Here is a 24,315-nt window from a genome sequence, read left to right as displayed (position 1 = left end):
GGTGGGGATAGAGGTGGGGAATGGAGGGATGAAGGTGGGGATGGGGGGATGAAGGTGGGGATGGGGGGCTGAAGGTGGGGATGGGGGGATGAAGGTGGGGATGGGGGGATGAAGGTTGGGATGGGAGGATGGGGCGATGGAGGTGGGTGGAGGGGATATGGAGGTGGGGGGAGGGGGATGGAGGTGGGGATTGGGAGGATGGAGATGGGGATGGGGGGATGGAGGTGGGGATGGGGGAATGGAGGTGGGGATGGGGGAATGGAGGTGGGGATGGGGGAATGGAGGTGGGGATGGGGGGATGGAGGTGGGGATGGGGGGATGGAGGTGGGGATGGGGGGATGGAGGTGGGGATGGGGGGATGGAGGTGGGGAATGGAGGGATGGAGATGGCGACTCGGGGGGATGGAGGGTGGAGATGGGGAAGGGGATGGAGGTGGGGATTGGGGGGATGGAGGTGGGGAATGGGGGGATGGAGGTGGGGAATGGGGGGATGGAGGTGGGGAATGGGGGGGATGGGGAATGGGGGGATGGGGAATGGGGGGATGGGGTGGGGAATGGGGGGGATGGGGAATGGGGGGATGGGGTGGGGAATGGGGGGGATGGGGAATGGGGGGATGGGGAATGGTGGGGAATGGGAATGGGGGGATGGGGAATGGGGGGGTGGGGAATGGGGGGTGGGGATGGGGAATGGGGGTGGGGAATGGGGGGATGGGGGTGGGGAATGGGGGGATGGAGGTGGGGATTGGAGAGGATGGAGGTGAGAGTGGGGATGGAGCTTGGGGGAATGGAGATGGGGATGGGAGGATGGACTTGGGGCGGGGGGATGGATGTGGAGATGGAGGGTGGAAGTGAGGGTGAAGTGCCTCATCTTGTCAGCCTGGATCCTGTTGGTGTCTCTCTCTCTCTTTTGAGGGGACCTTGAATTGGTTTTCATTTGAATTTTTTTGGACCAAGCAAGGAGATGGATTCGGGTTTCCCCCCGTCCATTCTGAGCATTGGCTTTGCAACTTTAAGAATAGAATAAAAAATAAAGTATTTTCCACCGAGAGAATTATTTTGGATGCTGATCAGTGAGAACAGAGGATTGAAGGGGGTTGCTCTTAGAACTTTGGCTCTTTGTTTCCAATACTTTCTGTTTGTTCCATTTCTTAAACAAAATAAAAACAATATTTAAACATACCTAAAAACCCGTTGCCGGTGCCGCACGCAAATCCTCCTCCCAATAGGGGTGCAGGAGATACCGCCTCTCCCGCCGACCCGGAGACAATTGGGTGCGACACCATCCTCAGTCACCTTGGCAACGGCAAACCAGCGGCCTATTTGAACGGGCTTCCAGTCGATTTGTCGCTCAAAGAGGTAGATTTTTTAAGTTTTGGGAAAAAACGGTCTGACTTGCAGCTCGGAGAGAGAGAGAGAGACACACACACACACACAGGCAGAGGTGAGTTGGGCGACTGAGCTCTCTGAGATTAAGCCGAAGTTTGCAGGCGGTTCAGCCGCCGTCCATTTGCAGCTTCTGAACAGAGAAGGAACTGGCAGACCTGCCCATTGAAAACAGTCACTGAGGAGCTCTACTCCTAATCCTCAATGTCACTGCAGCTTAAGGTGCAAACTGTTCATTTAAAAAAAAGTCTAAGTATTTTGTTGAGCAATAATCTTGAAATTAGCATTCATGTCGAGAAGGTTAGAATACAAGAGCAGGGCTATACTTCTGATCAGACTACATTTGGAGTATTGTGAGCAGTTTTGAGCCCCATATCCAAGGAAGGATGTGCTGGCTTTGGAAAGCGTCCAGAGGTAGTTCACAAGAGTGATCCCTGGAATGAAGAGTTTGTTGGATGAGGACTCTGGTTGGAGTTTAGAAGGATGAGGGGGGATCTTATTGAAAGTTACAGGGTACTGTGAGACCTGGACAGAGTGGATGTGGAAAGGATATTTTCACTAATAGGAAAAACTAGAACCAGAGGGTAAAGATCCTTTAAAATGGAGATGAGGAGGAATTTCTTCAGTCAGAGAGTGGTGAATCTGTGGAAGTCTTTGCCACAGAAGGCTGTGGAAGTCAGGTCATTGAGTGTCTTAAAGACAGAGATAGGTTCTTGATTAATAAGGGGATCAGGGGTTATGGGGATGAGAAACCTCTCAGCCATGATCGAATGGTGGGGCAGACTTGGTAGGCGGAGTGGTCTAATTCTGCTTCTGTCTTATGGTTTTAAATGCCCCTGCTGCAAAGGGGGAAGATCATTTGTTCTTAAAATATCAGTTGTATCCCCTTGAAAGACACATGTTGATTGCACTGGCTGCTTGTGCGCGCTCAGTAATATCCTAGCAGCGTGAACAGGCCAGGATAAAGTAATATCCTAGCAGCGTGAAGAGGCCAGGATACAGTTATTGCATCCCAACAATCAGTTACTGATGTCAAAATCTGCATGCATTAATAATTTTTAAATGTGATCTGTAGGTTTAATTTAACTTTAATGAGTGTTTCTGCAGTTTGGTTAAACTCATAATTGTTCCTGAGGGTGTCTACTGACTGGTGCTACTTGACCTAGTTTCCAAATGATTGGTATTTCACTCTTTCGTTTCATCTTTTTGTTGTGAAAACAAAAGATGAGTGCTGTATGTGTGTGTTGCAGGTGCACAAGGTAATCGCTTTGAAATACAGTAGACTGAAGCATACTGTTAATAAAGCAACCAGCTGTGAGAGAAACCTATGAAGTGCATAATTTAGAGATACTTTAGTTCTGTTATTACTTGACGTGATTGACAACTGAGATATAGAGATCAATAAGTTCCCAGGTTTGAAGCAAGACCTCTATTGACTAAGTTAACTCAATAAGCACAGTATAATTGACTTCAGCCCCCTGAGCTAGAAATGAAACAACTAAAATAATAAAATGTCTCAAAGACACTTCATAGGAATTTAATAAAGCAAAGTTTGACGTACGCCCTTAAGATATAGGAGCAGAATTAGACCGTTCAGCCCATTGAGTCTGTTCTGCCATTCAATCATGGCTGATATGTTTCTCAGCCTTATTTCCACACCTTTTCCCCATAACCTTTGACCCCCTTACCAATCAAAAACCTATCTATCTCTGTCTTAAATACACCCAATAACTTGGCCTCCACAGCCTTCTGTGGCAACGAGTTCCACAGATTAACCATTCTCTGGTTGAAGAAATTCCTCCTCATCTCGGTTCTAAAGGGTTGTCCCTTTACTCTGAGGCTGTGCACTTGGATCCCAGACTCTGCTAGTAAAGGCAACATCTTGTCCATGTCCATTCTATCCAGGGCTTTCAGTATTCTGTAAGGTTCAATGAGATCCACCTCATTCTTCTAAACTCCATCAAGTACAGACCCAGAGTCTTCAAACGCTCATCATACGTCAAGCCTTTCATCCCCAGGATCATTCTCGTCAACGTCCTCTGGACTGTCTCCAAGACCAGCATATCCTCCCTTAGATATGGGGCCCAAAATTGCTCACAATATTCCAAATGTGACCAGAGCCTTATAAAGTCTCAGCAACACATCCCTGCTTATGTATTCTAGTCCTCTCGAAATGAATGCTAACATTGCATTTCCTTCCTCACTACTAATTCAACCTGCAAGTTAATCCCAATAGAATCCTGAACTAGGACTCTCAAGTCTCTTAGCACTTCTAATTTCTGAACTCTCTCCCCACTTAGAAAATAGTCTGTAGCTCTGTTCTTCCTACCAAAGTGCACAACCTCATATTTTCCTACGTTGTATAGGGATGGCATTGTGGTTAGCACTGCTGCTTCATGGCGCCAGGGACCTGGATTCGATTCCCAGCTGGATCACTGTGAAATTCGTATGTTCTCCAATCCTGGACTCTAGTGATTCTTGAAAGATCACCACTAATGCCTCCACAGTTTCTTCAGCTATCTCCTTCAGAACTCTGTGATGTAGTCAAAGAATCCCAACAGTGCAGAAGGAGTCCATTTGGCCCATCAAGTCTATACCACTCTTACCCATTCCTACCCTATAACCTCATGTTTTGCCCCAGCCATCCCCCTAACCTATATATCTTTGGACGCTAAGGAGTAACTTGGCATGGCCAAATCACCTAACCTGCACATCTGGTCCAGGCGATTTATCCATCTTCAGACCTTTCAGCTTCCCTGGCACATTCTCCTTAGTAATGGTCACCACATTGACCTCTGCTCCCTGACTCTCTTGAATTTTTATTATATTAGCAATGTCTTCCATCATGAAGACTGATGCAAAGTTCCTCGCCATTTCTTTGTTCCTCACTACTTCTTCTCCAGTGTCATTTTTCAGTTGTCTAATGTCCATTCTTGCCTCTCTATTACCCTCTATATATCTAAAATAACTCTTCCAATCTTCTTTTATATTACCAGCTAACTTTCTTCTCCCCTTATTGCTTTTTTTAACTGTTTTCTTTTGCTTTTTGAAGGCTTCCCTATGCATGGCTTTCCACTAATCTTTGCTGTATCTTTTGCTTTTATGCAGTCCCTGACTTCACTTGTCAGCCATGGTTGCTTTGTCCTCCCTTTAGTACATTTCTTCTTCCTTAGGGCAAAATTCTACTGTGCCTCCCGAAATGCTCCTGCCATTGCTGCTACACTGTCTTTCCTGTTAGGCTCCTCTTCCAATCAACTCTAGCCAGCTCTTCCCCTGCCATTGCCTTTACTCAACTGTAATACTGTTATATCTGATTCCAGCTTCTCCCTCTCAAACTGCAAGGTGAATTCTATCATATTATGGTTACTGCCTCGTAAGGGTCCCTTCACCTTAAACACCTTTTGGTACCCCTCATGATGACACTATGGATAAGAAAGCCCACCAACACCTCTACTTTCTCAGAAGACTAAGGAAATTTGGCTTGTCAGCTACGACTCTCATCAACTTTTACAGATGCATCATAGAAAGCATTCTTTCTGGTTGTATCACAGCTTGGTATGGCTCCTGCTCTGCTTAAGACCACAAGGAACTACAAAGGGTCGTGAATGTAGCCCAATCCATCATGCAAACCAGCCTCCCATCCATTGACTTTGCCTACACGTCCCACTGCCTTAGCAAAGCAGCTAGCATAATTAAGGACCCCATACACTCCAGATAGTCTCTCTTCCACCTTCTTCTGTCGGGAAAAAGATACAAAAGTCCGAGGTCACGTACCAACCAAACAGCTTCTTCCCTGTTGCCATCAGACTTTTGAATGGACCCACCTTGCATTAAGTTGATCTTTCTCTATACCCTAGCTATGACTGTAACACTACATCCTGCACTCTCCTGTTTCCTTCTCTATAAACAGTATGCTTTGACTATATAGCATGCAAGAAACAATACTTTTCACTGTATACTAATACATGTGACAATAAAAATCAAATCAAATCAGATCATTACACATCAGCGAATCTGGATTTGCCTTATCCCTTGTGGGGTCTACCACAAGCTGTGCCAAAAAGCTATGTAAGAAGTCTCGCAACACCACATAAAGTCCAACAGGTTTACTTGGTAGCACAAGCTTTCGGAGTGTTGCTCCTTCAGATGAGTGAGGAGTTGTGTTCACAAACAGGGCATATATAGACACAACAGTGCCAGGACGGTTAGTGAGATTTTTCAAGTCCAGGCAAGTTGTGGGGATTATAGATAATGTGACATGAACCCAAGATCCTGGTTGAGGTCATCCTCAACGTTGGCCAAGTTGCAAGAGTACTGTGTACCTGGTCAATGGTGTTCTCACGTGAGATGATTGCATTCATGTCAATGATCTGGCATATCTTGCAGAGGTTGCTGTGTCTGCAGCAAGCCTTCAGGAGAACAGTGACCACAACAGCACACAACCCTGCCACAGCAACCTCTGCAAGATGTGCCAGATCATCAACACAGATGCCATCATCTCACGTGAAAACACCATCCACCAGGTACACAGTACATATTCTTGTGACTTGGCCAACGTCTACCTGAGATGCTGCAGGAAAGGATGCCCCGAGGCATGGTACATTGGGGAGACCATGCAGACACTATGACAACAGATGAATGGACATTGCTCGACAATCCCAGACAATACAGACAATCTCTTCTTGTTGGGGAACACTTCAGCAGTCACGGGCATTCACCCCCTGATCTTTAGATAAGCGTTCTCCAAGGCGGCCTTCACAACACACGACAGCGCAGAATCGCTGAGCAGAAACTGATAGATAAGTTCTGCACACATGAGGACAGCCTCAACCTGGATCTTGGGTTCATGTCACACTATCTGTAACCTCCAATGACTTGCCTAGACTTGCAAAATCTCACTAACTGTCCTGGCTAGAGACAATACACACCTTAACCTGTGCTTAATCCTCTCACCACTCGCATTGTCTTGTACCTGTAAGCCTTGATTACTTGTAAAGTCTCGCATTCCAACCATTATCTTGTAAATTGAGTTTGTGTCTACATATGCCCTGTTTTGAACACAACTCCTCACTCACCTGAAAAAGGAGCGACACTCCAAAAGCTTGTGCCATCAAATAAACCTGTTGGACTTTAACCTGTGTTGTGGGACTTCTTACTATGCTTATCCCAGTCCAAAGCTGACATCTCCACACCAACAAGCTATCTTGTAGATATTCCACAAATTTTTTTTCTTGGAATCCACTACTGACCTGATTTTCCAGTCCACCTGCATATTGGAAGTCCCCCATGATCACCACTGCCTTTCTTACATGCCCTTTCTAGCTCCTGGTGTATTTTGTGCCCCACATCCTAACTGCTGCTTAGAGTTATACATAACGTGCATCAAGTTATTTTACCTGTGGTTCCATATCTCTACCTATGCAGATTCTACATCTTCTGACCCTATATATAGCTGCTTAAGACAATATTAAGTCAGATGAGCAAAAGATAGTCAAAGATGTATTTTGAAGGAGAATCTTAAAGGAGGAAAGAGAGGGAGAGAGCTTGCACAATTTGGGAAGGGAATTCCAGAGCTTTGAATGGCACCACCATAAATAGTAGCTAATTAATATTGGGGATGCTTAAGAGACATGAATTAGAGGAGTGCATAGATTTCTGGCGTTGGGGGACATTACAGAGATTAAGAGGGCTAAGACCATGGATAGATTTGAAAATAAGGATGAAAAAATTAAAATTGGCATGTTGCTTAAATGGGAGCCATTGTAGGTCAGTAGGTACAGGTGTTAGTTGAATGGGACTTTGTGTGAGTAAGGACATGGATGACCTCAAGTTTATGGAGGGCAGAATGTGGGAGGTGGGTTAAGTGTGTATTGGAATAGTCAAATTTAGAAGTAACAAGGAATGGATGAAGGTTTCAGAATGAGGATGAGCTGAAGCAAGAGCAGAATTAGGCTATGTTTGTGGGTTCTGAAAGTGAAAGCAGGTGGTCTAAGTGATGATGTGGCTATGTCATCAGACGCTTATCTTGGGGTCTGATATGAAACAAAAGATGCAAACAGTCTAGTGGAGCCTCAGACAGTTCTTTGCAAGAGGGGTGAAGCTGGTAGCTAGGGATCAGAGATTGTTGTAGAAACCAAACAAAAAACAGTGAATTTGATCTTCCTGCTATTTAGTTGCAGAAGATTTATGTTCAAGAGCATTGACTTGGAATGAGTAGGGCCGTATTATGTTGAGTTGTTTTGCTTATCATGTGACGAAATTGGCTGGCAGTGCATAAGTATAAGATAAATAGCCAGTTGGAAAAGATAACATACTGTATGGGCTGCCTGAATAACTGTATTCTTAGCAATGAATCAAGAGTATTGTTGAGGGGTGGGGAGGATATATACAAGGAAAGAAATTAATGATAGAAGGAAAAAAAAGAAAGCGGAAAGAACTTTGTAAATAAAAGTTAGCTAGGACCAAGTAAAATCTGCTCTACTTTAAATCACTGAGGCACTAAACAAATAACATGTTCTGAAAGGTTAGAAAATTAAGGATGTCGAATGAATTAGAATGCTAGATTTTATAAGTTTGAATTCATGTTTTGAGTTATTTTTCTTACCAGTGTCAAGATTGAGCTTTCACTTCCAGTCGATTTGAATTGATACAGCTTTCAACAGAACAATCAGAATAGCAGGAACGACAATAGATGGAAGGAGGTATAGCAGCATTCTGGTTCCATGACTGTTACATAAAATTCTGTATGTAACCTTTGTTACATGACCCTTTGCTGAAATGGTTGAACTTTAATTGTCTTACAAGCTTCACGTAACAAAGGTTACATGCAGAATTTTGCAATAACAATTTGAACCTGACCATACAATTGAGAAGATTCCAGCTTCCTAGTTTCTGTGGAGTTAACTGAACTCAGCAACATGGCAAAAGGGGTGACAGAATGAGTTTGAGGGGGCAAAATTATCTCAAATTCCACATTCAATGGATCTAGTAGAAATATATGACGAGGCATCAACTTGCAAAACGTATTTCTTTATATTGTGATGTCACCATTATGTTTAATGCCCTTCTATGAATGCTGTACTACGTTATGGTTTACTTTTCAGAATTGGTTGCAGTGAATTGTGGGCAGCATTCCCATTCATTTAAAAATGAAAGAAATTTTAGGACGAAGCAAATTTTCAAGGGTGTAATTTTCCAAAATTTTCTAGATTTTGGACAGTCCCAGCATGTTGGAAAATCCAAACACAATAGGTGGAATTTTCCCATCCTGCCCACCAAGGGAATTGTATCGGGCTGTGGAGGTGGGACAGACTGTGCAAAGGATTGACCTCAGGTGGGGTTTTATGGTTTTGGGGCAAGCATGGCCAGAAAATCCCACCTAACGTCTCTATTCAAGAAAGGAGGAAGACAGGAAACCATAAGTTAGCCGAACATCTGAGATTGGGAAATGTTGGAATCCACTATTAAAGAAACAGTAGCAGGACATTTAGAAAATCAATACTTTAAGGCGGCACGGTAGCACAGTGGTTAGCACTGCTGCTTCACAGCTCCAGGGACCTGGGTTCAATTCCGGGTTTGGGTCACTGTTTGTGTGGAGTTTGCACATTCTCCTCGTGTCTGCTTGGGTTTCCTCTGGGTGCTCCGGTTTCGTCCCACAGTCCAAAAATGTGCGGGTTAGGTTGATTGGCCGTGATAAATTGGCCCTTAGTGTCCTGAGATGCGTAGGTTAGAGGGATTAGCAGGTAAAATATGTAGGGGTTTGGGATTAGGTCCTGGGTGGGATTGTGGTCGATGCAGACTCGATGAGCCTCATGGCCTCTTTCTGCACTGTAGGGTTTCTGTGATCCTATGATTTCTATGAATACAATCTAGCAGAGTCAGTATAATTTTTATGAAAGGGAAATCATATTTGACAAATGTATTGAGGATCCAATGAGCAGCATGGATAAAGGGGGACCAGTATATTTGGTCTAGTGTATTTGGAATTGCAAAAGGCATTCTATTTTGTCATTCATTTACAGGATACGCTGCTGGGCCAGCATTTATTGCCCATTCCTAGTTGGGATGAAGGTGGTGATGAGCTGTCTCCTTAAATCCCAACTCCTTGGTTTTTGGGACTTTCTTTTGGTAAGGTGCAGATCCCTTGTCCTCTCCAGTGCCTCCTGGCTCCTGGCTCCGGCTTGCAACTAACTCAAAAGACTTTTTCTGTCCCAGGATGGCCCCAGTTGCTAAGCAACAGCCTAGCTTTTCTACAAACCCTGTTTGCTTTCACATTGTAAACTCTCATTACTATACAGACAACCTGAAGTCATTAACCTTCCAAATATATGTAAACACAAAATAGAGGCCGGCGGGGGAGGGGGGCATACTTGCATTGGAGGTATTTTAAATGAAGTTTACTAGGTTTTCCTGATATGAAGGGATTTTCTTCTGAAGAAAGATTGAGCGATTTGGGCCTATATTAACTGGAGTTTACAAGAATGGGAGGTAGTATTGCAACATACAAGATTCTGAAGATGCTTGGCAAGGTAAGTGGTGTTTCCCCTTGTGGAGGATTCTAGAACTAGAGATTATAATTTCACAAATGGGGGGTCTCCTATTTAAGACGGAGATGAGAAGAAATTTCTTGTTTGGGGATCGTGAATCTTTGGAATTTTCTACCCTAAAGAGTTGTGAAGATTGAGTTACTGAATATATTCAAGGCTGAGGTAGACAAATTCTTAAACTTTATGCCCCCACCATTACCGATGCACATTGGCAGCAGTGTTTACAATTTATAAGATGCACTGCAGCAATCCTCCAAACCAGCAGCATCTACCATCTAGGACAGTTGTAGCAGATACATTGGAACACCACTAGCTGCACATTTCCCTTGAACCCACACATCAATTTGATTTGGAATTGTTTGGCCATTCCTTCATACTAGCTGGATTACAACCCTGGAATTTCCTTCCTTCCTCACCTGTTGGACTGTAGTGCTTCTAGAAGGCAATTCACCACCAGCTTCTCAAAGGCAATTGGGAATGTGCAACAAATATGCCACCCACACGCCACGAAAGAATAAAAAGCTTTCTTTTTGAAATCTTTTTGTAGATCTTGAACTTTTCAGTTTATTTGGAACTTACTGCCCGAAAGGGTGATTGGAACAGATTCAACATAACTTTTTTAAAATCTGAGTTCAGCCAAATCTGAGTCAATTAACTTTAGTAGAATAAAATAATGATTTATTGCAAACCAAATTTGTTGTATGTGGAAAATGGAAGCATCTTCACTGCTGCTACTTTGTGAATGTGATACTGGCCTGAATCTTGCAAAGGAATGATGCTGTTCACCTTGCTGCCAGTTGCCCACAAAGATTTTTGTAGGTTTGTCAACAAAGAGTTCACTAATTCTGATTCAGTGTGGTACCCTCCTCCAGGGACCTCTGCAAACTATGAAAAGAACAAGAAAGAGGTTCTTTAAACATCAGATTGAAGAATTCTTTCTGGGAGCGTTCAAACTAGGAACTATAAATTAGATCTAAATGATTGGGAAATACAGATAGGATAATGGGAAAGCAATAAAAGAGACAGACATAAAACCAATAAAAATTTTTTAATTTGCTTGTTTAAAAATACCTTAAATTTTTTTTCTGTGAGAATGAGATTTCACACTTGTAAAATTAATTATCAGGACCAGGGTGGTTGTTCAGGAGTGCCATCAAAAATGCACTCCTGAGTAGAATTGCATTAATCTTTCAGCCATTTTTAGTGATGAACCTATGGGCAAGTATGCCACTACGGTGATTTCTGCTGAGGTGAGGTCTGTAGTAGAGTACCCTGGGTGGAGCAGGATACCTCTGATAGTAACATCTGAATTTTGACATATTTCTATGTATAACTGCATGTGTGGATGCCAGAAGCCTCAGTGAATATTGCCCTGTATTAACAGTAAATTTCTGTGTTTGGTCAGCCTTCCTGTATGTTGTATATTGTTAATTTTTTGGTAAAGCATCATAACTTTTTGGTAAAGCATCACTCCTACTTGAGGCCATTCACCACACCTATCCCAGCAGGTGATTAAAAACAGTTTGGACATTGATTGTACTGTCAAAGACTGGTTCTTTTTTAAAATACTAAGTTGATCTGAGCGTTAATACTGGAGTTGAATATTTTTGGTTCATGATGTGAATACTTCCACGTAATCTAAAATAAGGAAACCACTCAGCAGGAGAAGTATTTGAAGTCTAGAGTTTTTGAAATAATTCAGTAACAGAATGAAGAGCTCTGTAACAATGTTTATCTTTGTTGGATGGCAGTGGGGATGGAGAGAGAGAGATAACATTCCTAATGGTTTAAATGAAGTTTGAGAAACTTGCCCATCAATCAGTAATTAATTAGATGGTATGCTTTAGCCACCCTTTAACCTTTTTTATAGAGTACATTTTAATTAATACTGTCAAGTGAAGCTGATGGTACCACCACTGTAGGTGGCTTTGTAATGTTCAGGTCAAATGCTGGATACTAAAACACCTCTTGATGCAAGAGCTACTCATATATGTCAAAACTATCTTCATTATTGTAATATTACTTCTTGGCAATAAACATTGTGGTGTGTTAGAACCTTCTTTTAATGTTTCAAGTTTATTCAAGATCTGATGTATTTTCTGTTTAATTCTCCATAATTTCAGTCAAAGGGAGATAAATCCAAAGGCATGTAACTGAGTTATGGGCCCTGCTGGACCTCCAAGTGAAGGACTGAAACCAGCCAGAATTATTATTTTCAACTTGACAGAATTTTTACAACTATTTGTTAAATTGATTGTAATTTCCTGGATATTGTATGGGTCTGGGTGAAACCTATCAGTAAATATTCCCTCACCACAAGAGGACTGGAGTGGGTACAGCGAGTGTTTGATACGAAGGTCTAAATGCAACATTTAGCACACACGTTTAGTATAAGAAACCATGCAGTTGTGGTTCTGATCCAAAAGATATAAATCACAAGCTAGATAACTCTTGAAACTAAAATATCGTTCTTATTTCTAAGAGAAAATCCTAGGTTTAGACTTGTTACAGAGACACCATTTTAAAAGCAAATAAGAACATCCATTAAATAAGTAACATTATCTTAATCACCAAGTATGTGAGATTTGCTGCATTTGGAACAGCTCCAAAGCCAATCTGTGAAATCTAATTGGAAAATTTGGGTTAAGATACATATAATTAATTAATTTTGGGCTTGTATGGTTAGGTAGGGGATATTAATTTGATCAATGATAGAGACCACCCTTAGTTATCCGATGTTTGGTGAAACAGCCTCCTGTTATAATGAGGGTGCCCATTCCATTTCAAGGGAATGTTATTTTGAATTTATCTCTAAAAACTGGAAACAGTTGCATTGGTCAAGGTACACTGCCCAGTAAGATGCAGTTTTAAATATCAGGAGTGTTATTTTATATGCTAATGTAATGGTAAGAACCATGAAGTACCGTTTTTTAGGCATATGTATTTCTTATTAGTGAATTCACATTGTGAAGCGAATAGACCTTGTTGTTTTTGTCAGCTAGTTTTGATTCCTGTTAAAATATACTGTGAGTTTACCCCAAATAACCTATTATTCCTGTAGTAATTCCATATTATTTGACCCCTATTCTTTCACAGAACAAGATAATTTGATTTTATTTTTGTTTTAAATTTGTCCCTCTTTCGGGCAATATTATATCATTTACTTAAAAATAAGTTCTAAACTTTTTGCTGCAATCCCTTTTCCTTTATCCATTCACTTTGGAATTATTTTCCAAAACATGGCTAATGGTGAACTAAAACTAAAACTAAAACTATTTCACTGAGCCTGATTAGTGATAACTGTCATGATTCTACAGTGTCCAGAATAATGGTATGACTGGACAACAACTAATCGATTTAATTGCTCTGTTGCCCTTCACCTTTCAGCTCTTAAAAATATTTCATGCAGGAAATTTTGTAAAAATCCTTCATGGGATGTGGGTATCCCTTATTGTCCAATCCTAATTGTCTTGAAAAAGTGAGGGGCTGCCTTCTTGATCCACTGTCATCCATGAATTGTGAGCTCTTGTCTGCAAGAAACAACGGAGCATCTGGGACTGTGGCGAGCAAAGGGACCAACACTTTATCTCCTAAACCAATGAGCTTTGTAACATGTAAATGAAGCACGGGATTGATGGCGAAGGAAATAGAGTTAATTAGAGTCAAATTGGATATAGAAAAAAGAAAAGAAAATGTGAACAAAGAGAAAGATAAAGAATTTAAAGATGATCACTAATTACAATTTACGATCTGCAGGATTGAGAATTAAGAGTTTCATAAATTCTCTGTTGAGGCCAAAGAGGTTGAGTGGCATTGCACTGTTATGTATTATATATAATTATGCAGTAATACTGAGGTGCACATTAAACTCACTGCTATTTTAGTAGCAATGTTAGGCCCATCCACACTGATAAGTAGTTTGTTAATTGTTTGGATCTTGTCATTCAACATCGTATATTGATTTATTGACATTATCAGCTGCAGTGTTTAAATGAGGAATTTCTGTTTACATCAATCATGTTTTTAGGAAAAGGAGAAGAAAGATCATGTATGTTAAGACTCTAGTATCAAACAGCTGATACTATTTCAGAATCTGGAAGAGTTTTATATATTTATTGCACACAAATCTTATGAAGTAGTGTTTCCAATGTTCTTTTAAGGAATGCTAGTTGTTACAATGGCCACAAAGGTCACGGCGGAATAGAATTTCCCATAGGCTTTGTGGAATATGAGCTTCCATATTGAGTGGATACAGCCCTGTTCTTTGTACACAATAAAGGGTCTTTGGTGATGGCAGTTGGCTGAATTACTACATTAGCGACAAGAATTTTTTTCCTCCAACTCTCCCTCTGGCAACCACTGTATGTCAAGAATCTTCGCTGGTTTTAAAAAAAGCCATAATGCCTCTTTTCAGGAAACTTGAATCCTGTGATCCCAGTGGGGAAGACTGTTCCTAATATATTGAGTATGTGGACATTAAGAAAGACTATGTGTTGGAACTTTTGAATAACATCAAGATAAATAAGTCGCCGGGACCGGATGGTCCCCCAGGCTACTGTGGGAAGCAAGGGAAGAGATTGCAGAGCCTCTGGCAATGATCTTTGCATCATCGATGGAGATGGGAGAGGTTCCGGAGGATTGGAGGATTGCAGATGTGGTACCTATATTCAAGAAAGGGAATAGGGATAGCCCGGGAAATTACCAACCAGTGAGTCCAACCTCAGTGGTTGGTAAGTTGATGGAGAAGATCCTGAGAGACAGGATTTATGCACGTGTAGAGAAGTTTAGTATGCTCAAAAGTAGTCAGCACGGCTTTGTCAAAGGCAGATCGTGCCTTACGAGCCTGGTTGAGTTCTTTGAAAATGTGACTAAACACATTGGTGAAGGAAGAGTGGCAGATTATATGGACTTCAGCAAGGTGTTCAATAAGGTTCCCCATGCAAGACTTCTTGAGAAAGTGAGAGGGCATGAGATCCAAGGGGCTGTTGCCTTGTGGATCCAGAACTGGCTTGCCCGCAGAAGGCAGAGAGTGGTTGTAGATGGGTCTTTTTCTGAATGGAGGTCGGACAGCAGTGGAGTGCCCCAGGGATCTGTTCTGGGACCCTTGCTGTTTGTGATTTTTATAAATGACCTGGATGAGGAAGTGGAGGGATGGGTTGGAAAGTTTTGCCGATGACTCGAAGGTTGGTGGTATTGTGGATAGTTTGGAGGGATGTCGGAAGTTGCAGCGTGACATAGATAGGATGCAAGACTGGGCAGAGAAGTGGCAGATCGACTTCAACCCGGATAAATGTGTAGTGGTACATTATGGCAGGCCAAATGGGATGAAGGAATATAATATCAAGGGTAAGACTCTTAGCAGTGTAGAGGATCAGAAGGACCTTGGGGTCCGGGTCCATAGGACTCTTAAATTGGCCTCTCAGGTGGAGGATGTGGTTAAGAAGGCGTATGGTGTACTGGCCTTCGTCAATCGAGAGATTGAGTTTAGGAGTCAGGAGATAATGCTGCAGCTTTATAAGACCCTGGTCAGATCTCATTTGGAGTACTGTGCTCAGTTCTGGTTGCCTCATTACAGGAGGGATATGGAAGCTATTGAAAGGGTGCAGAGGAGATTTACAAGGATGTTGCCTGGATTGGGTGGCATGCCTTATGAGGATAGGTTGAGAGAGCTCGGTCTTTTCTCCTCGGAGAGATGAAGGATGAGAGGTGACCCGATAGAGGTGTATATGATGTTGAGAGGTATTGATCAGGTGGATTCTCAGAGGCTTTTTCCCAGGGCTGAAGTGGTTGCCACGAGAGGACACGGGTTTAAGGTGCAGGGGAGTAGGTACAGAGAAGATGTCAGGGGTAAGTTTTTCACTCAGAGTGTGGTGGGTGAGTGGAATCAGCTGCCGTCAGTGGTGGTGGAAGCAAATTTGATAGGGTCTTTTAAGAGACTTCTGGATGAGTACATGGGACTTAATAGGATTGAGGGTTATAGGTAAGCCTAGTAGGTAGAGATATGATCGGTGCAGCTTGTGGGCCGAAGGGCCTGTTTGTGCTGTAGTTTTTCTATGTTCTAATGTACAAAGCGCATGCATTACTACTTCTTTGCTAACAACATTGAAGGAAACAAAAAGCAAAAGGTGATATTGTTGGTGGCATGCAGGGCCCCACTTTTGTGTGTTTAAAAAGTCTGACCTATCTGGATGCCCATGATCCAAAAACTTTTTAGTAATGCTAGTGGACCTGGTGAAAAACCATTAGGAAAGCTGTAGTATTCCAGAGATCTCACTTCAACATGGCTGCAGGAATTCTTAGGGTATCTGTCACTGAGTTTTTGGCTAGGTCATGGAAAAATGGCAGAACGTTGAGAATTTGGACTGCTTCTTAATGAAATGTTGCAAGACAGATTGGTCTGTGGCATAAATTACCTAACTAGTCAAAAGAAGCTGTTGATAGAACACGATTCGAAATTTAAACATTGAAATAGCCATAAGATTAGATAACTCAGAAAAAGGGACTCAGGAACTATAGGGGGCATGGAGCAGCAATGCCCTCCAATTAGGGAGAGGGAACTTGTGTAATCGGTCTTCAATGGAGAGTGTTAGGCAGGTGTTAAGGGGCCCCTTTTGAAATTGGAACCCTAATATCACCACCAGACAATCAAGGAAAATTGGTTACAACCCCAAGAGTATTAAAGAACTCACTTCAGAAAGGTGCAGTTACCAGTTGATGTATTATTGCAAACACTGTCAATGAACAGCCAAGGCGAAGTATCAGGAACAAGCAAAAATGCTTGCTGCCTAGTAAAAAAGTTGAGGCTGAGGCCATACAGGTATCCCCTCTTCCAGGGACAGGAGCATTACAACTGAATTGTACCATCACAACAAAAGTTACCCCAACAAAGGTAGAATTACTGGTGACTGACCATCTTTAAGGTTTTAAGCTGGACTTTGACTTTTGTAAGATAATGGCCCTGTTTTTCCCATGGTGATCCAGGGATCCAATTGGGATCATCCCCAGTTCTCTCACCCTTTGCAAAAGTTCTTTCTATCCTTGGAAAATGTTAATTTTTTAAAATTTTCTTGTTGGGACTCCACCCTCCACACCAAGTTTGGGAACAGTAGGTTTAATCTGGTATGAACCTGTCATCCGATTAATAAATCTGCTGAGGAAATATCTATTGCTGTGTATGGTGTGGTCATATAATCAAACAAAAATTGTGCCAGTTTGGCCTCCATGGTTGCGCCAGTTGTTTCTTCACGTCATTTTTTTTTGAAGGTTTGAACCACCTGATCATGTGCCTTATTTCAGATAAGGTTGGAATTTTTCGGGTCCAAGCATTAATCTGCCTTGCAGACATGCCAAATTTTAAAGAGTCATCAAAATCTCTTTCAACGCTGATAAAGAAATTCACACCAAAAATGACAACCAACTCTTTTTTTTCTCAATCTGAGAAAGGATGCTGGAGGCATACACCAATTGGAGTTTCTATCCCATGTTTCCAAAGATGTAACAGCATTGTCCCAATCCCATTTGGGAAAACAACACAAGTCAAAAATGAATTTTTTTTGGGTCAAAATAGGCCAGTTATTAATAGATTCCCTGGATCTACTAACCTGGAGTCTATGGAGGACAGAAACCTCTCATGGAGCAAAAGCTCGCTTGATCTTGATTTTTCAATGTGAATACAGACTGTAAAAGCAGGGCCTCATAATCCTTCTGACCTTTTAGGTTTTAACAGCATTTGTAACTAACTCTAGTTATCTTTGAAGAGGTGGTGATAAGCCACAGTTTTGAATTGTTACAGTCCATGTGGTGTAGGTAGTTCAACATGCTGCTAGGGAGTCCCAGAAATTTAATCCCTTGATTGAAAGAGTGGGGATACATTTCTACGTCTTAATTGCAGTGTTAATGTAAGCCTTACTTGTGACTAATAAATAAACTTTAAAACTTTAAACTTTAAGTTAGGATGTTATGTGACTTGGGAACTTGCAGGTGTTGGTGTTGACCCTGTGTCCAGAAACAGGTCCGATGCGCTTTCCGGTGATATTGAGTAATAACCCCAAGACACAAGTTTCAGTTTAAACAATCACAATGTTTTATTGTACAAAAAGCAAGTTACTAACAAATACTCTAATTATACATACACACGCACACAAGAATAGTTTTAGTTCATGTGATATTGCTCATCTGTTCTCTGATCACAGCTGGTGCAGGGGTACTCTTTTGCAAAGCCTCAACTTCAGGTCATCTTCTGGAGAGTTGGTCTGAGTCTCATTCTCTCTCTCTGGCATCTCTTACCTTGAATAGTTGTAAACCTGCTTTTATCCTCCTTCCTTCCCAGCCACTGGAATTAGACTCATTTGTTGTATCGTATTGTTAATTGATTTATCTCCTGGGCCCATCATGCTGAATGGCCTCTTATCTCTTGTCCTATTCTACACAATGGGCCCACCTCCAAATGTAATAAAGTCTGTTGTGGTGTTATAGTACAATACTTCACAACTTGCAATTTATTTCCAGTGGACTTGTTGTCTTTCAGGAATGTGATTAGTAGTGTCTAGTAATGAAATTAACTCCTTATTGGGTATCACAGTGGTGTTTCCATGCACCTGCTGGCATTGACCTTCTAGGTGGTAGAGGTCGTGGGTTTGGAAGGTGCTGTCAAAGAAGCCTTGGCAAGTCATTGCAGTGCATCTAGTAAATGGTATATGCTACAGCCACTGTGCATTCATGATGGTGAAAGTGAATGTTTAAAGTGATGATGATCTGCCAATCAAATGGGCTGGGTTTTTTTCAGGATGATGTAAAACTCTTTGAATGTTGTTGGAGCAGAACTCAACTAGACAAGTGAGGTGTACTCCCTTGATACTCCTGAATTACATCTTGGGGACACTGCAGAGGCTTTCAGAAATTAGACTGAGTTACTTGCTGCAGAATACTTAACTTGCTCTTATAGGCACTATTTATCTTGCTGATCCTATTAACTTTCCTGTCAATGGTGGCTCCTTGCATGTTATAATGGGTGGATTCTGTGATGGTAATGTTATTAAATGTCATGGCGACATGGTTAGACTCAGCATTGTTGGAAATGGCCATTGCTGGCCCATATGTGATGTGTTTGTTAATTGCCACTTATTCCCAGACTGAATTCTGTCCAGGTCTTTGCATGCAGATGCAGATGGCTTCAGTATCTGTGGAGTTGTGAATGGAGCTGAGCTCTGTGCTTTCATCATTAAACATCCACACTTTTGATTTCATGCTGACAAGAAGGTTATTGATGAAATAACTGAAGATAGTAAAGCCTAGGACACTGGCTTGAAGAATTCCTGCAGTGACGATTTGAGGCTGTGATTATTGGTGTGTTAAATATGATTTCAGCCAGTGGAGAATTTCTCATCTGATTTCCTCTGACTTCAATTTCACTAGGGCTCCTTAATGCTACGCTCTGTCAAATGATAATTTGGTGTCGAGAATGGTCACTGGCCTCACCTTTGGAATTCAGTTCTTCCAGTTGTTTCTGTTTGTCTTGTCACTCATTAACACTGAGTACAACAACCTGTTTTCAGGCTGTTTCGTCTCCAACATCCAGTGGCTGTTTCATAATTATAAAAACGACAGCAACGTAAATGTGTTATGAAAAAAAGTCATTTAAACTCAAACTAATGTTAAAATCACAAAAACAATGACGTCCGTGTACTTGATAAAACACAATGGAAAAACTTTAAACCAAGCATGAAAATTGCCTATCTGCACATTGTATATTTTAGGCTTACATTGCAGATTCCAAATTAAACAGCACGTTTCAAGTTTTTCATGCAAGACATTTTAGCATTCAGAAAAAGGGTAAAAGTGCTTAATTATAGAACAAAGTTTATGGTTTTTCCTTTTTGCTGCATGGTAATAGTTTTGACAGTTTTTCTTTGAGTAAATTTAATTGGGTAGTGAAAATCCAAATAATCCCAGTCTTTGTGTGTCAGACTTGTGTTTCACGTTAAAATGCACGTCTTACACTCTGTAGTTCTATGTTATTTTAATATAGTTATGTTTAATAAGACAAAAGGATGACTGACATTTTGTATTGGTTTTACTGAAGTCTTCATGTTGTGAATCCTCCTCATGGCAGTAAAATAGTGTCATCCTTTCACAGTTAATTTTGTATTCATTCCATAGAATAAATTAAACAACAAGCTGACTTAATTATGTATCAAAGAAGTTGAATGAAACTGCTGAGTCATACTGAAGTTGCTATTGCATTCCACGTCCCATTAAATTATTCTTATTTCAAACTATTAGACTTTTCCATAGTCTTAATACTAGAATCCAAATAAGATATTGGAGACTTGAGCTTTGTCATTATCTGCAGCATATTAGGCATGTCCGTATGCCATTAAATCTCCTGCTAATACTGTGCTGGCTAATTAATTTGTTAATTTCTTAATTGTGTGGCTGGCTAGCTAACAGTGGTGTGCCATAGATCTGTATAGATGTCTGATTCAGCCATTCAGATACTGCTGTGGATAAAAAAAATACACGCTGAAGTATGATTTAGATTCTTTGGTCAATTGCCTTGCCATAGCAAATGTTCTGGTCGGGGGAAAAAAATGAAGTTTTGCATTTTAATTTACTTGGTTCATTAATTATTTTGGGATTGTGCCACTACTTTATGGTACAGTCCTTAAACTGCTGTCACCACTGCAGATACCATTTTTCCTTTAACATGAATACAGGAACTTTTGTTTGAACTTCAAAAAGGAGACCCTTTAACAAAACCCTCCCATGAGAAAATCTCAGTCTCACTGGTAAAGGTGGATTGTGCATATTTAGAAACACTGCTGATAGCAAGATAATTGCATGTAGGCTCTCAGCTGTACTCTTCTAACGCAAAGTGCTGAAAGAAGTATACTTTTGAAGGCTGTCCCGAATAGACTAGAAAACCTGACCATAGCATTTTTAACATCCTTCTTCCAGACCATTTAAATCAATGTCATGGATAGCGTCAATGCCATCTACACTGAAGAAGTTTTTGAGTTGATGCAAACACAACTGTCAATTTTATATGATATTATTACGTGCTAGAAATACAAGGTTTATAAGATTATTTATTTGGTACTGCTCCTTCAATCTAGGGTAAAATCTTCTTCAGTCTGTGTATGTCTCAGGAAATGTTTAATATAATGTTAATAGTAAGAAGACTCACAACTGATGAAGAAGCAGTGCTCTGAAAGCTCGTGATACCAAATAAATCTGTTGGACTTTAACCTGGTGTTGTGAGACTTCTTACTGTGCCCACCCCAGTGCAATGGCAACATCTCCATATCATAATGCAATCTGTACTGTAAGTGAATTGGGGCATCTTGATGTTTTATGTACTATATTGAACATAATTAATCTGTATATGAACTGCCAGAGTTAAATTTTACTGTAATGTACCATTACAAGGTTAACAAATAAACAAGAGAAACAGGAAAGTAGCTTCATCTTTAGCCTCAAACCGTTGTCTGGTGGAATAGTTAATAACTTGATCATCTCATTCAAAAGAATAATCAGCACAGGAACAGGCCTTTCAGCCCACCAAGCCTGTGTTGATACATTGTTTCTATCCCTCTGTTCGCCTCCTGTTCATCAAGATATGCCTTGTACATTGTTAACATGCCTGCTTCCACCACATCCACTGGTAGTGTGTCCCACCACTACCTGTGCAAAAACCTTCACTGCACATCTCTCTCCTAAACTTACCCCTCTCATCTTAAACCTGTGCCCTCTTGTAGTTGACCTTTCCACCCTAGGGAAAAGACCTTTGACTATCCATTCTATCTGTACCTCTCATAATTTTTTAGATCTTTATCAGGTTGCCCCTCCGCCTCCATCTTTCCAGTGAAAACAATCAGAGTTTTGTACCTGCATACCTAAAGCTTTCCAGACCAGGCAACATCCTAGTAAACCTTCTTTGCAGCCTCTCCAAAGCATCCACATCCTTCTTGTAATGCAGAGTCCAAAATTGCGAGCAATTTTCTAAATATAACATAAGAACATAAGAAATGGGAGCAGGAGTAGGCCATCTAGCCCCTCGAGCCTGCCCCGCCATTCAATGAGATCATGGCTGATCTGTTGTGTCTCAGTTCCACATTCCCGCCCTCTCCCCATAACCCTTAATCCCCTTGCCTATCAAAAACCTATCAACCCGCGCCTTAAAAATATTTAGCAAGGCAGCCTCCACCACTTCAACGGGCAGAGAATTCCAGAGATTCACCACCCTTTGAGCGAAGAAGTTCCTCCTCAACTCCATTCTAAACCGCCTCCCCCCCCCCCCCTTTATCTTGAGGCTGTGCCCTCTAGTCCTACTGTCCTTTCTGAGCGGGAAGAGCCTCTCCACCTCTATCTTATCCATCCCATTCATCATCTTATATGTCTCAATGAGATCTCCCCTCATTCTTCTAAACTCTAACGAGTACAAGCCTAGTTTATTCAGCCTCTCCTCATAGTTCAACCTCCTCACCTCCGGTATCAGCCTAGTAAACCTCCTCTGCACTCCCTCCAAGGCCAAAATATCCTTGCGTAAGTGCGGCGACCAAAACTGCACACAGTACTCCAGCTGCGGCCTCACCAGTGCCCTATACAGCTGCAAATATGACCTAACTAAAGTCTTTTACAGCTATAACATAATTTACTAACTTTTATAGTCGATGCCCTGGCCAATGAAGGCAAGAGTGCTGCATGACTTCTTGCCCACCTTTATCCACCTGTGTTGCCACTTTCAGGATCTGTGAACCTGTACACCCAAATCCCTCTATGTCAATGCACCTAAGGGTTCTGCCATTTACTACATAATTCAAACCTGAAATTAATCTTCCAAAATGCGTCTCCTCGTATTTAGAATCATAGAATCCTTGCAGTGCAGAAGGAGGCCATTTGGCCTATTGAGCCTGCACCAACAACAATCCCACCCAGGCCCCATCCCTGTACTTACCTGCTAGTCTCCCTGACGTGAAGAGCTAATTTAGCATGGCCAATCAACCTAACCCCACATCTTTGGACTGTGGGAGGAAACCGGAGCACCCAGAGGAAACCAACGCAGACATGAGGAGATCATGCAAATTCCACAGTTACCCATGGCCAGAATTGAACCTGGGTCCCCGATGCTGTGAGACAGCAATGCTATCCACTGTGCCACCATGCCACCCACCTGCCAGTTCTCTGCCCTAGTCTGTAATTTGTCTGTACCTTGCTGTATCCTTTGACAATCCTTTTACTGTCTGCAACTCCACTAATTTTTGTGTAATCTGCAAATTTACTAATCAGACCACCTACATTTTCCTCCAGGTCATTTATATATGTTACAAACAACAAAGGTCCCAACACTGATCCCTATGAAACACCGCTAGTTATTGATCCCCATTCTGAAAAGCACCCTTCCACCACTACTCTGTCTTCCATGACCAAGCCAGTTCTGTAACCATATAGCCAGCGCACCCCAGATCCCATAAGATTTTAACTTTTGTTCCCAGCCTGCCATGAGGGACCTTGTCAAATCTCTTACTAAAGCTCATGTAGACAAATCCACTGTCTGTCCATCTTCAATCATTCTTGCCACCTCAAAAAACTCAGTCAAGTTGATGAGACATGACCTTCCCTGCACAAACCATGCTGCCCATCACTAACAAATCCATCTTTTTGAACTAACATAAGAACTAGGAGCAGGAGTAGGCCATCTGGCCCCTCAAGCCTGCTCCGCCATTCAGTAAGATCATGGCTGATCTTTTCGTGAACTCAGCTCCACTTACCCACCCGTTCACCATAACCCTTAATTCCTTTACTGTTCAAAAATTTATCTATCCTTCCCTTAAATACATTCGCTGAGGTAGCTTCAACTGCTTCACTGGGTAGGGAATTCTACAGATTCACAACACTTTGTGCAAAGGAGTTCCTCCTCAGCTCAGTCCTAAATCTGCTTGCCCTTATTTTGAGGCTATGTCCCCTGGTGCTAGTTTCATCAGCCAAGGGAAACAACTTCCCTCCTTCTATCCTATTTTCTTCACAATCTTATATGTTTCTATAAGATCTCCCCTCATTTTTCTGAATTCCAAATGAATATAGCCCCAGTCTACTCAGTCTCTCCTCATAAGCCAAATCCTCTCAACTCCAAAATCAACCTAGTGAATCTCCTCTGCACCTCTTCCAGTGCCAGTATATTCTTTCTCAAGTAAGGAGACCAAAACTGTACACAGTACTCCAGGTGGGGCCTCATCAGCACCTTATACAGTTGCAACATAACCTCGCTGTTTTTAAACTCCACCCCTCCAACAATAAAGGACAAAATTCCATTTGCCTTCTTAATTACCTGCTACACCTGCAAACCAACTCCTTGAGATTCCTGAACAAGGACACCTAGGTCGCCCTGC

At 41.7% G+C, this 24,315-nt stretch overlaps 1 protein-coding gene across 6 annotated transcripts in view; it reads left to right on the top strand.

The window, feature by feature from the left end:
• Positions 1–1,273: 1,273 nt before the first annotated feature.
• Positions 1,274–24,315, top strand: part of ccdc57 (coiled-coil domain containing 57) — a 206,771-nt gene continuing 183,729 nt past the window's right edge. For 5 of the 6 annotated variants that reach the window (XR_013889108.1, XR_013889109.1, XM_080208853.1 and 2 more), the window contains exon 1: positions 1,293–1,440. The gene's annotated coding sequence lies outside the window, so the exon portion shown is untranslated. Of the gene's footprint in view, positions 1,441–24,315 lie in introns of all 6 variants that reach the window. The other variant, XM_080208852.1, reaches the window with a different exon arrangement.

This window comes from Carcharhinus amblyrhynchos, chromosome 21, assembly GCF_965287045.1.
Source record: "Carcharhinus amblyrhynchos chromosome 21, sCarAmb.v2.hapA, whole genome shotgun sequence".
Taxonomy (NCBI): Eukaryota; Metazoa; Chordata; class Chondrichthyes; order Carcharhiniformes; family Carcharhinidae; genus Carcharhinus; species Carcharhinus amblyrhynchos.
This window is presented reverse-complemented; position numbering and strand designations above follow the sequence as displayed.